At 40.0% G+C, this 14,272-nt stretch overlaps 1 non-coding gene across 1 annotated transcript; it reads left to right on the top strand.

The window, feature by feature from the left end:
- The first annotated feature begins 13,605 nt into the window (after positions 1–13,605).
- LOC112745321 (small nucleolar RNA R71) lies at positions 13,606–13,713 on the top strand. The gene has a single exon (XR_003173256.1). It is a non-coding gene; the product is annotated as a small nucleolar RNA R71 (small nucleolar RNA).
- Positions 13,714–14,272: the final 559 nt, after the last annotated feature.

The following is a 14,272-nucleotide window of genomic DNA, read 5'->3' as shown; positions in this document are numbered from 1 at the left end:
ACCCAAGGATATAGTGCCTGGCACACTCTCAACATTCATCAAGATCGTCATTCCCTTTTCGAGTCCTCGACTCATCACAACCATCATCAATTCATAATTTCCATTCCGAACTCATTGGTTCATTAGTTTCTTAATTCGTTGTCAGAAATCACCAAGTTCACTACTTTTCCTTCTCTCTCAACCAAACTCATCCTCAATACACCAGAAACCTAAACCTCCGTTCTCTAACTTTTCAAGGTAATACCCAAATAATTCCACCCAAGACCTTCCCTATGTTTGACATTCAAAAACAAGCCGAAAAGTCTTAAATAGGTGTCACAGAAGTTTACAAGCTTGTTGGAAAGGTAAAACAGTTAGAAACAAGGTTTTTGTTAAAAAATAGGGCATGTGCGTACGCACAGAGGTGTGCGCGCGCACACCCAGGAAAGTTTCCAAATGTGTGTATATGCATAGATATGTGTGTACGCACAGCGACACAGGTAGTAAAAATTTCAACTCTGTTCATCTACACAAGGCATGTGAACGCCCTCAACAGAGTGCACCTGCCAACGTGTGCGTGCGCACAGGTCTATGCGTACGCACCGGTTGCTAAACTTCGTTGGTTGTATGCGCGCACAGGTCGTGCTAGCGCTCTCAACAGCAAGCCTTCGACTGTGTGTGCGTATGCACAAGGCTGTGTATGCGCACAGGTTCAAAAACTCATAGGGGTGTGCGTATACACAAGGCTGTGCGTGCGCATGAAATCACAAATTCTGCAGCATGCACAGAATTCAGATTTTCACACCAAACTTTGAATGATCATAACTTCCTCTACAAAATCCATTTTCTACAAACTTTATATCCATTTAAAGATTTTTCAATGAACTTTAATTTAAAGCAAATTTCGACAACTTTTAAAAACCAAGGCTCAAGTTATGATCCGTCAAAGTTCACTAAAAATTTATGTTTACCAAAAGTCTCAAAACCTCAGTTTTACCAAAACTCCCAATCGAAAACCAAACTAATCACAACCCAAACAATATCAAAACAACATAAAGTCCATACCATTCCTCTCCCAACTCAACCATCCATAATATCCCAATTACATCATTCAACATCATCAAAATCCTTAATCATCAATATCCAAAATCATCATAAACACTTATAATCATCATCAACCAACAACAACAACATCAACAACCACTACAAATCCTCATCAATTTCAATAATCATCACCAAACAATATCTACATTACCCAAATTCAACAAATGGTTATTCCTCACATTATTCTCATAAAACTCACATCCTTCACCAATTGTCATCAACATTAATATTCATACACTTTCTCAATTAATCTCAACATTAGTAACCATTATCAATATTCACTTTTCCACAATCCTCATAAACAATAATAAATCACAACATTCATCATCAATCTTCATAATCATTAATTATCAGAAGAAGCATTCAAACGCATGGACCAGGAACCCAAGAGATATACACTCAAGCTATTACAAATAAAACGTAAGTGGTTGTCAGGCATGCGTTCATAGATTAAGAATGATGATGAGTGTCATGGATCATCACATTCTCCATGGTTAAGTACGAGTGAATATCTTAGAATGGAAACAAGCGTGTTTGAATGGAAAACAGAAATAATTGCATTAATCCATCGAGACGCCGCAGAGCTCCTCACCCCCAATCATAGGGTTTAGAGACTCATGCCGTCAAAGGTACAAGATGAAGTGTAAAAATGTCATGAGGTCCAAAATAAATCTCTAAAAGTTGTTTAAATACTAAACTAGTAACCTAGGTTTACAGAAAATGAGTAATCTGAGATAGATAGTGCAGAAATCCACTTCTGGGGCCCACTTGGTGTGTGCTGAGGTTGAGCTTTGAGCTTTACATGTGCCTAGGCTATTTCTGGAGTTAAACGCCAGGTTGTAACCTATTTTGGGCGTTTAACTCCAACTTGTAACCTGTTTTTGGCGTTTAATGCCAGAATGGAACATGGAACTGGCGTTAAACGCCAGTTTACGTCATTTATCTTTGAGCAAAATATGGACTATTACATATTGCTAGAAAGTCCTGGATGTCTACTTTTCAACCCAATTAAGAGCGCGCCAATTGGACCCCTGTAGCTCCAGAAAATTCATTTCGAGTGCAGGGAGGTCAGAATCCAACAGCATCAGCAGTCCTTTTTCAGCCTTGAATCAGATTTTTGCTCAGGTCCCTCAATTTCAGCCAGAAAATACTTGAAATCATAGAAAAATACACAAACTCATAGTAAAGTCCAGAATTGTGAATTTTGCATAAAATCTAATAAAAACTCACTAAAAATGAACTAAAACATACTAAAAACTACATGAAATTGCTCCCAAAAAGCGTATAAAATATCTGCTCATCACAACACCAAACTTAAACTGTTGCTTGTCCTCAAGAAACTAGATAAATAAAATAGGATAGAAAGAAGTCAAGAGGCAATAACATTTCAAAGCCTTACATGAAGCTCAAATTCTAATTAGATGAGCGGGACTAGTAGCTTTTTGCTTCTGAACAGTTTTGGCATCTCACTTTATCCTTTGAAGTTTAGAATGATTGGCATCCATAGGAACTCAGAATTCAGATAGTGTTATTGATTCTCCTAATTTATCATGTTGATTCTTGAACACAGTTACTTCATGAGTCTTGACCGTGGCCCTAAGCACTTTATTTTCCAGTATTACCACCGGATACATAAATGTCACAGACACATAACGGGGTGAACCTTTTCAGATTGTGACTCAGCTTTGCTAAAGTCCCCAATTAGAGGTGTCCAGGGTTCTTAAGCACACTCTTTTTGCTTTGGATCTTGACTTTAACCACTCAGTCTCAAGCTTTTCACTTGGACCTGCATGCCACAAGCACATGGTTAGGGACAACTTGGTTTAGCCGCTTAGGCCTGGATTTTGTTTCCTTGGGCCCTCCTATCCATTAATGCTCAAAGCCTTGGATCCTTTTTACCCTTGCCTTTTGGTTTAAAGGGCTATTGGCTTTTTCTGCTTGCTTTCCTTTTTTTTTCGCAAGGTTTCTTATTCACTGCTTTTTCTTATTTCAAGAATCAATTTTATGATTTTTTCAGATTATCAACAACATTTCTCTTTTTTATCATTCTTTCAGGAGCCAACAATTTTACCATTCATAAACTTCACTATAAAAAATATGCACTGTTCAAGCATTCATTCAGAAAACAAAAAGTATTGCTACCACATATAACTAAATCGAATTTTTCTTATTAAGAACTCGAAAATAAAATTGCCTCTTTATTCTAAAAATCTGCTATTTTATTCATGTTTAATGATGATGAAAAAAATAAATCATAGCTTACTTGGAGATAATAAAAATAAAAATAAAGACACTAATTACTACTATTCATGTAACTCCTAAGGTAGATAAAAGTCATCACAGAGTTAAGATTAGGACTTAACAACCTTTATTTTGGGAGATGGATGCTCCTTCAATCTGTGGGGTGGCTGGCCCTTCAGGAGACAGCTTCTGGCGCTTCAGTTCTTGTAGCTCACGCCCCTGCTTCTCCTGTTCCTTAAGTAGTTTGCAGATCATGCTATTTTGATTTTGCTGTTCTTCTTTAAGTTGATCCATAGTTTCTTGCAACTTGGTGACAGATGCTTCTAGGCACCCCCAGTATTCAAATTGAGGGATTTCTGGGAGGAACTCCTGCGCCCTCCTCTTGATGGGGTTGTCTTGCACTTGTTGTCCTTCCATTGACTTTTTGGTGATTGGTTGCTCAACTGAGATATACTGATCTACTCCCATCTTTACTCCAGCATCTTTACATAGCAAAGAAATTAAGCTTGGATAAGCCAATTTGGCATCTTTGGAGTTCTTGTTTGCAATTATGTAAAGCTCACAAGAAATCAGCTGATGAACTTTCACTTCTTTTCCCAACATAATGCAATGGATCATCACTGCTCTTTTGATGGTGACTTCAGAGCAGTTGCTAGTAAGCAGTATAGAACGCCCAATGAAGTCCAGCCAGCCTCTGGCGACTGGTTTGAGATCTCCTCTCTTGAGTTGGTTTGGGACATCCTTTGTGCTGGTTGTCCCCTTGGCTCCAAGGAAGCATATGTCCTCTAGAATTTTGTCCAAGCTCTTATCTGATCTCATCATTCTCCTATTAAAGGAGTCCGAGTCATCTTGCAGTTGAGGCAGCTTGAAGATCTCTCTTATTTTGTCAGGGTGGAGGTGAACAATCTTCCCTCTGACCAGAGTTCGAAAGTCATAGAATGCGGTTCCAGCTATCCTCTGCCTGTTTGTCTGCCACAGATTAGAGTAGAATTCCTGAACCATGTTTCTTCCCACCTTTGTCTCAGGATTAGCTAGGATTTCCCAGCTCCTGTTTTGAATTTGCTCTTGGATCTCCGGATATTCGTCTTCTTTCAGATCAAATTTAACTTCCGGGATCACTGATCTTAGACCCATTATTTTGTAGTAATGGTCTGAATGTTCTTTGGTTAAGAACTTCTCTTGATTCCAAAGTGGTTTTAGAACATTCTCTTTCTTGCCTCTTGAGGTGGTTTGTTTTCCCTTAGGAGCCATGATCCTATTGAGTATTGGCTTAGTGATCACGGATAAACACACCAAACTTAGAGGTTTGCTTGTCCTCAAGAAAAATAAAGGAAAGGAGAGGGATATATGGAGAGCCAAGTCCGAATTGTGGAGGAGAGGGAGTGGCCGAACATCAATTTAAAGGGGAGGGGGTGGGTTCGAAAATTTTTGAGAAAGATGTGGTGGAAGATGTGATTTGTAAAAGATAAGTATGATAAGAAAATGTGCAATTTAGAATTTGAAAAGATATGAAAGAGATTTGAAAAAGATAGATTTGGATTTGGAAAGGATAGTGTGAAACTTTGAAAAAGATTGTGATGAGTTAAAAAGATATGAGAAGGAATAAAAAAGATAGATTTGTTTTGAAAAAGATTTGAGAAGAAGTTGAAGAAGATTTGAGGAAGAATTATTTTTAGGATTAAGATATTTTTGATATTTTTGAGAAAGAAATTGAAAAATGAGAGTGTGGGGCCGTGTTTATGCAAGAAAGTATGGATGGAAACATGAAAATTTGAAAAAAATTGAGTTGGGAACAAAATCTCCTCCCCTCCACATTCCTGCATTAAACGCCCAGGAGTTGCTTGTTTTGGGTGTTCAACGCCCATTTGCTGCTTGTTTTGGGCGTTTAACGCCAGAAAGCCTTTGTCACTGGGCATTTTTTGAAATGCCCAGAGAGTGCTTCTTACTGGCGTTAAACGCCCAGTAGATGCTTCTTTTGGGCGTTTAACGCCCAAAATATCTTTTACTGGCGTTTTCTTGCTAGTGAGCTCCTTTTGTCTATTTTATGCTCTGAGTCCTTCTGTAACTCTGTGAACTTATGCAATGGATACTTTACCTTGAAGATAATTCATATCAAACCCCTACAATTAGTGTTCAAATAACAGATAAACTTTGTTAGTGGCTGGGTTGCCTCCCAGCAAGCGCTTCTTTATTGTCTTTAGCTGGACTGTACTGAGCTTTAATCTAGTCTCAGTTTTGAACATTCTTGCTCAACATTGCTCTCAAGATAATGTTTGACCCTCTGTCCATTAACAATGAACTTTTTGTCAGAGTCATTATCCTGAAGCTCTACGTATCCATATGGTGACACACTTGTAATCACATATGGTCCCCTCCACTGGGATTTTAATTTCCCGGGGAATAGTCTGAGCCTAGAGTTAAATAGCAGAACCTTTTGTCCTGGTTCAAAGATTCTAGATTACAGCTTTTTGTCATGCCATCTCTTTGCTTTCTCTTTATAAATCTTAGCATTTTCGAAAGCATTGAGCCTGAACTCCTCTAGCTCATTTAACTGGAGCAGTCTCTTCTCTCCAGCTACCTTAGCATCAAGGTTTAGGGACCTGGTTGCCCAGTAGGCCTTGTGTTCCAATTCCACTGGTAAATGGCATGCTTTTCCATACACAAGTTGGTATGGGGAGATCCCTATGGGAGTCTTGAATGCTGTTCTGTATGCCCACAGAGCATCATCCAGACTTCTTGCCGAATCCTTTCTATGGTTACTTACAGTCCGTTCCAGGATTCTTTTAAGTTCTCTATTTGAGACTTCAGCCTGCCCATTTGTCTGAGGATGATACGGAGTTGCCACTTTGTGGTTAATTCCATATCGGACCAGAGTAGAGTCAAGCTGTTTATTACAGAAATGAGTGCCTCCATCACTGATCAGTATCCTAGGGACACCGAACCTGCTAAAGATGTACTTCTGGAGGAACTTCAGCACTGTCTTAGTATCATTGGTGGGTGTTGCAATTGCCTCCACCCATTTAGATACATAATCTACTGCCACTAAAATATAAGTGTTTGAGTATGATGGTGGGAAAGGCCCCATGAAGTCAATACCCCATACATCAAACAGCTCAATCTCTAAGATTCCCTACTGAGGCATGGCATAACTATGAGGCAGATTACTAGCTCGTTGGCAACTGTCACAGTTACGTACGAACTCTCAGGAGTCTCTATAGAGAGTAGGCCAGTAGAAGCCACATTGGAGGACCCTTGTGGATGTTCGCTCACTTCCAAAATGTCCTCCATATTGTGATCCATGGCAATGCCATAAGATCTTCTATGCCTCTTCTCTAGGCACGCATCTACGGATTATTCCGTCTGCACATCTCTTTAAAAGATATGGTTCATCCCATAAGTAGTACTTAGCATCAGAGATTAACTTCTTCTTTTGCTGCCTGCTGTACTCTTTGGGTATGAATCTTACAGCCTTATAGTTTGCAATGTCTGCAAACCATGGTATTTCTTGGATGGCAAAGAGTTGCTCATCTGGAAAAGTTTCTGATATTTCAGTAAGGGGAAGGGACGCCCCTTCTACTGGTTCGATCTGGGACAGGTGATCAGCTACTTGATTCTCTATCCCTTTTCTGTCTCTTATTTCTATATCAAACTCTTGCAGAAATAATACTCATCTTATGAGCCTGGGTTTTGAATCCTACTTTGTGAGTAGATATTTAAGAGTAGCATGGTTAGTTGGTACGTGAAATTGTGATCCCTGGTAACGGCTCCAAAAACTTAGTGCTCTAATCTTGATTCACAATCTGTCACAACTCCGTGTAGTTGACCAGCAAGTGTACTGGGTCGTCCAAGTAATACCTTACGTGAGTAAGGGTCGAATCCCATGGAGATTGTTGGCTTGAAGCAAGCTATGGTCATCTTGTATATCTCAGTCAGGCGGATTCATATGGTTATGGGAGATTAGATAATTAAAAGATAAATAAAACAGGATAGAGATACTTATGTAATTCATTGGTGGGAATTTCAGATAAGCGTACGAAGGTGCTGTATGGCTCTTGAACGTCTTCTTTCCTATTGTTTCCTTCCAATCATGTAGATTCCTTTCCATGACAAGCTGTATGTTGGGGATCACCGTTGTCAATGGCTACCGTCCGTCCTCTCAGTGAAAATGGTCCAGGTGCGCTGTCACCGCACGACTAATCATCTGTCGGTTCTCAATCATGTTGGAATAGGATCCATTGATCCTTTTGCGTCTGTCACTACGCCCAGCATTCATGAGTTTGAAGCTCGTCACAGTCATTCAATCCCTGAATCCTACTCGGAATACCACAGACAAGGTTTAAACTTTCTGGATTCTCAAGAATGCTGCCAATGGATTCTAGCTTATACCACGAAGATTCTGATCAAGGAATCCAAGAGATATTCATTCAAACTTATTTGCATGTAGAACGGAAGTGGTTGTCAGGCACGCGTTCATAGGTAAGAATGGTGATGAGTGTCGCATAATCATCACATTCATCAGGTTCTTAGGCGTGAATGGATATCTTCGAATAGAAATAAACAAGAATTAAATAGAAAAACAGTAGTACTTTGCATTAATTCTTGAGGTACAGCAGAGCTCCACACCTTGATCTATGGTGTGTAGAAACTCCACCGTTGAAAATTCATAAGTGATGGTCCAGGCATGGCCGAATGGCCAGCCCCCATGAAGGTCTAAGATCGCATATAAGTGATCAAAGATTAATCCAAAGACTCTCTATACAATAGTAAAAAGTTCTATTTATAATGAAACTAGCTACTAGGGTTTCAGAGATAAGTAATTGCAGAAATCCACTTCCGGGGCCTACTTGGTGTGTGCTTGGGCTGAGCTTGAGCTTTACATGTGCAGAGGCTTCTCTTGGAGTTAAATGCCAAGTTGTAACATATTTTTGGCGTTTAACTCTGGTTTATGACGTGTTTCTGGCGTTTTACTCCAGAATGCAGCATGGAGCTGGCGTTGAACGCCAGTTTGCGTCATCTAAACTCGAATAAAGTATGAACTATTATATATTGCTGAAAAGCCCTGGATGTCTACTTTTCTACGCAATTGAGAGCGCGCCATTTGGGTTCTTGTAGCTCCAGAAAATCCACTTCGAGTGCAGGGAGGTCAGAATCCAACAGCATGAGCAGTCCTTTTTCAGTCTGAATCAGATTTTTGCTCAGATCCCTCAATTTTAGCCAGAATTTACCTGAAATCATAGAAAAACACACAAACTCATAGTAAAGTCCAGAAATATTATTTTTGCATGAAATCTAATAAAAACATACCAAAAAGTAGCTAGATCCTACTAAAAACTACCTAAAAACAATGCCAAAAAGCATATAAATTATCCGGTCATCACAACATCAAACTTAAATTGTTGCTTGTCCCCAAGCAACTGAAAATTAAGTAGGATAAAAAGAAGAGAATGTACTATAAACTCCAAAATATCAATGAAACTTAGTTCCAATTAGATGAGCGGGACTAGTAGCTTTTTGCTTCTGAACAGTTTTGGCATCTCACTTTTTCCTTTGAAGTTTAGAATGATTGGCATCCATAGGAACTCAGAATTCAAATAGTGTTATTGATTCTCCTAGTTAAGTATGTTGATTCTTGAACACAGCTACTTTATGAGTCTTGGCCGTGGCCCTAAGCACTTTGTTTTCCAGTATTACCACCGGATACATAAATGCCACAGGCACATAACTGGGTGAACCTTTTCAGATTGTGACTCAGCTTTGCTAGAGTCCCCAGTTAGAGGTGTCCAGAGCTCTTAAGCACACTCTTTTTGCTTTGGACATGACTTTAACTACTCAGTCTCAAGCTTTTCACTTGGACCTGCATGCCACAAGCACATGGTTAGGGACAGCTTGATTTAGCCGCTTAGGCCAGGATTTTATTCCTTTAGGCCCTCCTATCCATTGATGCTCAAAGCCTTGGATCCTTTTTACCCTTGCCTTTTGGTTTTAAGGGCTATTGGCTTTTTCTGCTTGCTTTTTCTTTTTCTCTTCTTTTTTTCGCCAATTTTTAAAAATTTTTTTCGCAAGCTTTGTTCTTCACTGCTTTTTCTTGCTTCAAGAATCAATTTTATAATTTTTCAGATTATCAATAACATTTTTCTTGTTCATCATTCTTTCAAGAGCCAACATATTTAACATTCATAAACTTCACTATCAAAAATATGCACTGTTCAAGCATTCATTCAGAAAATAAAAAGTATTGTCACCACATCAATATAAATAAACTAATTTCAAGGATGAATTCGAAACTCATGTACTTCTTGTTCTTTTGCATTTAAAAACATTTTTCATTTAAGAAAGGTGAAGGATTCATATGAGTCATTCATAGCTTTAAGGCATAGACACTAGACACTAATGATCATGTAGTACAGACTCAAAACATAGACACACATAAAGCATAAAATCAAAAAACAGAGAAATAAGAACAAGAAAGTTAAGGAATGAGTCCACCTTAGTGAGGGTGGCACCTTCTTCTTGAAGAACCAATGGTATTCTTGAGCTCCTCTATGTCTCTTCCTTGCTTTTGTTGCTCCTCCCACATAGCTTTTTGATCTTCTCTAATCTCATTGAGAATGATGGAGTGCTCTTGGTGTTTCACCCTTAATTGGTTCATGTTATAACTCAATCCTTCTAGAGAAGTGTTGAGTTATTCCCAATAGTTATTTGGAGGAAAATGCATCCCTTGAGGCATCTCAGGGATTTCTTGATGATGAGCTTCCTCATGCGTCTCTTGAGATCCATGAATGGGCTCTTTTGTTTGCTCCATCCTCTTCTTAGTGATGGGCTTGTCCTCTTCAATGAGGATGTCTCCTTCTATGACAACTCCAGCTAAGTTGCATAGATGGCAAATGAGATGAGAAAAAGCTAGCCTTGCCAAGGTGGAGGGCTTTTCGGCTACTTTGTAGAGTTCTAGAGAGATGACTTCATGAACTTCTACTTCCTCTCCAATCATGATGCTGTGGATCATGATGGCCCGATCCACAGTCACTTAGGATCGGTTGCTAGTGGGAATAATGGAGCGTTGAATGAACTCCAACCATCCTCTAGCCACAGGCTTAAGGTCCAGTCTTCTCAATTGAATCGGCTTGCCTTTTGAGTCTCTTTTCCATTGAGCTCCTTCCACACATATGTCCATAAGGACTTGGTCCAACCTTTGATCAAAGTTGACCCTTCTAGTGTAGGGGCGTGCGTCTTCTTGCATCATAGGCAAGTTGAACGCCAACCTTACATTCTCCAGACTGAAATCTAAGCATTTCCTCTGAACCATTGTAAGCCAATTCTTTGGGTTTGGGTTCATGCTTTGATCATGGTTCCTAGTGATCCATGCGTTTGCATAGAACTCTTGAACCATTAAGATTCCGACTTGTTGAATAGGATTAGAGAGAACTTCCCATCCTCTTCTTCTAATCTCTTGTCGGATCTCCGGATATTCACCCTTTTTGAGCTTAAAAGGGACCTCAGGGATCACCTTTTTCTTGGCCACAACTTCATAGAAGTGGTCTTGATGGGCTTTTGAGATGAATCTCTCCATCTCCCATGACTCAGAGGTGGAAGCAATTGCCTTCCCTTTCCTCTTTCTTGAGATTTCTCTGGCCTTAGGTGCCATCAATGGTTATGGAAAAACAAAAAAGCTATGCTTTTACCACACCAAACTTAGAATGTTGCTCGCCCTCGAGCAAAAGAAGAAAGAATAGAAGAAGAAGAAGAAGAAAATGGAGGATATGGAGGGAGGTTTATGTTTCGGCCAAGGGGGAGTAGTAGAGGTTGTGATGTGTGAAAATGAAAAAGGATGGAGGGGTTTATATAGTGGAGGGAGAGGGGTTAGGGTTCGGCCATATGGGTGGGTTTGGGAGGAAAAGTGTTTTGAATTTTGAAGGTAGGTGAGGTTTATAGGGAAGAGTGGATGGATGTGAGTGGTGAGGAGGTAATTAGGAAGAGAGATTGAGGTGATTGGTGAAGAGTATTTAGGGAAGAGTGTTATGAAAGGGTGAGAAAGAGAGAGGTAAGGTAGGTGGGGATCCTGTGGGGTCTACAGATCCTGAGGTGATCATGTGGGGTCCACAGATCCTGAGGTGTCAAGGATTTCTCATCCCTGCACCTTTTAGACGTGTAAAACGCCCTCTGTATGCAATCTTGGCGTTTAACGCCAGACTGCTGCCTGTTTCTGGTGTTAAATGCCAGCTCTATGCTTGTTCTAGCGTTAAACGCCAGTATGATGCTTGTTTCTGGCGTTTAACGCCAGCTTTCCTTAGTGTGCAATCCTGGTGTTTAAATGTCAGACTGCTGCTTGTTTCTGGCATTTAACGCCAGATTCATGCTCTGTTCTGGCGTTAAACGCCAGTAAGTCTCTCCTCCAGGGTGTGCTTTTTCTTCTGCTGTTTTTGATTCTGTTTTTAATTTTTGCAATTGTCTTGTGACTCCACATGATCATAAACCTAATAAAACATAAAAGAACAATAGAAATATAGATAAATAAAAATTAGGTTGCCTCCCAACAAGCGCTTCTTTAATGTCAATAGCTTGACAGTGAGCTCTCATGGAGCTTCACAGATGTTCAGAGCATGATGAGGGCCTCCCAACACCAAACTTAGAGTTTGACTGTGGGGGCTTCTCAACACCAAACTTAGAGTTTGGTTGTGGCCTCCCAACATCAAACTTAGAGTTTGATTGTGGGGGCTTTGTTTGACTCTGTATTGAGAGAAGCTTTTCATGCTTCCTCTCCATAGTTGCAGAGGAAGATCCTTGAGCTTTAAACACAAGGTAGTCCCCATTCAATTGAAGGACTAGCTCTCCTCTGTCAACATCAATTACAGACTTTGCTGTGGCTAGGAAGGGTCTTCCAAGGATGATGGATTCATTCTCATCCTTCCCAATGTCTAGGATTATGAAATCAGCAGGAATGTAAAGGCCTTTAACCTTTACCAACACGTCCTTTACCAATCCATAAGCTTGTTTCCTTGACTTGTCTGCCATCTCTAATGACATTCTTGCAGCTTGTACCTCAAATATCCCTAGTTTCTCCATTATAGAGAGTGGCATAAGGTTTATACCTGACCCTAGGTCACACAGAGTCTTCTCAAAGGTCATGGTTCCAATGGTACAGGGTATTAAGAATTTACCAAGATCCTGTTTCTTTTGAGGTAATTTCTGCCTATCCAATGCATTTAGTTCATTGGTGAGCAAGGGAGGTTCATCTTCCCAAGTCTCATTACCAAATAATTTGGCATTCAGCTTCATGATTGCACCAAGGTACTTGGCAATTTGCTCTTCAGTAATGTCTTCATCCTCCTCAGAGGAAGAATACTCATCAGAGTTCATGAAGGGCAGAAGTAAGTTGAATGGAATCTCTATGGTCTCTGTATGAGCCTCAGATTCCTTCAGGTCCTCATTGAGGAACCCCTTAGTGTCCAGAGGACGTCCCCTGAGGTCTTCCTCATTGGGAATCATGTCCTCCCCCTCCTTTATGGATTCAGCCATGATGTTCATATCAATGGCCTTGCACTCTCTTTTTGGATTTTCTTCTGTATTGCCTAGGAGAGTACTAGGAGGGGTTTCAGTGATTTTCTTACTCAGCTGACCCACTTGTGCCTCCAGATTTTTGATAGAGGACCGTGCCTCATTCATAAAACTGAGAGTGGTTTTTGATAGATCAGAGACTATGTTTGCTAAGCTAGAGTGGCTCTGCTCAGAATTCTCTGTCTATTTCTGAGAAGATGATGGAAAAGGTTTACTATTGCCAAACCTGTTTCTTCCACCATTATTATTATTGAAGCCTTGTTGGGGCTTCTGTTGATCCTTCCATGAAAGATTTGGATGATTTCTCCATGAAGGATTATAGGTATTGCCAAAGGCTTCACCCATGTAATTTACCTCTGCCATTGCAGGGTTCTCAGGATCATAAGCTTCTTCTTCAGAAGATGCTTCTTTAGTACTGTTGGATGCATTTTACAATCCGTTTAGACTTTGAGAAATCATATTGACTTGTTGAGTCAATATTTTGTTTTGAGCCAATATGGCATTCAGAGCATCAATTTCAAGAACTCCCTTCTTCTGAGGCGTCCCATTACTCACAGGATTCCTCTCAAAGGTGTACATGAACTGGTTATTAGCAACCATTTCAATGAGCTCTTGAGCTTCTGCAGGCATTTTCTTTAGGTGAATGGATCCACCTGCAGAATGGTCCAGTGACATTTTAGACCATTCAGACAGACCATCATAGAATATATCTAAAATGGTCCATTCTGAAAGCATGTCAGAAGGACACTTTTTGGTCAACTGCTTGTATCTTTTCCAAGCTTCATAGAGGGATTCACCATCTTTCTGCCTGAAGGTCTAAACATCCACTCTAAGCTTGCTCAGTTTTTGAGGAGGAAAGAACTTGGCTAAGAAAGCCGTGACCAGCTTATCCTAAGAGTTCAGGCTATCTTTAGGTTGAGAGTCCAACCATACTCTAGCTCTGTCTCTTACAGCAAAAAGGAAAAGCATAAGCTTGTAGACTTCAGGATCAACTCCATTAGTCTTAACAGTATCACAGATCTGCAGGAACTCAGTTAAAAACTGATAAGGATCTTCTGCTGGAAGTCCATGAAACTTGCAATTCTGTTGCAGTAGAGAAACTAATTGAGGCTTTAGCTCAAAATTGTTTGCTCCAATGGCAGGGATTGAGATGCTTCTTCCATAGAAGTTGGAAGTTGGTGCAGTAAAGTCACCAAGCATCCTCCTTGCATTATTGTTGTTGTTATTATTTTTGGCTGCCATCTCCTCTTCTTTTTCAAAAATTTTTGTAAGGTTTTCTCTGGATTGTTGTATTTTAGCTTCTCTTAGTTTCTTCTTCAGAGTCCTTTCAGGTTCAGGATCTGCTTCAACAAGAATGTTCTTGTCCTTGCTCCTGCTCATATGAAAAAGAAGGGAA

The sequence above is a fragment of the Arachis hypogaea genome, chromosome 14 (assembly GCF_003086295.3).
Source record: "Arachis hypogaea cultivar Tifrunner chromosome 14, arahy.Tifrunner.gnm2.J5K5, whole genome shotgun sequence".
NCBI lineage: Eukaryota > Viridiplantae > Streptophyta > Magnoliopsida > Fabales > Fabaceae > Arachis > Arachis hypogaea.
This window is presented reverse-complemented; position numbering and strand designations above follow the sequence as displayed.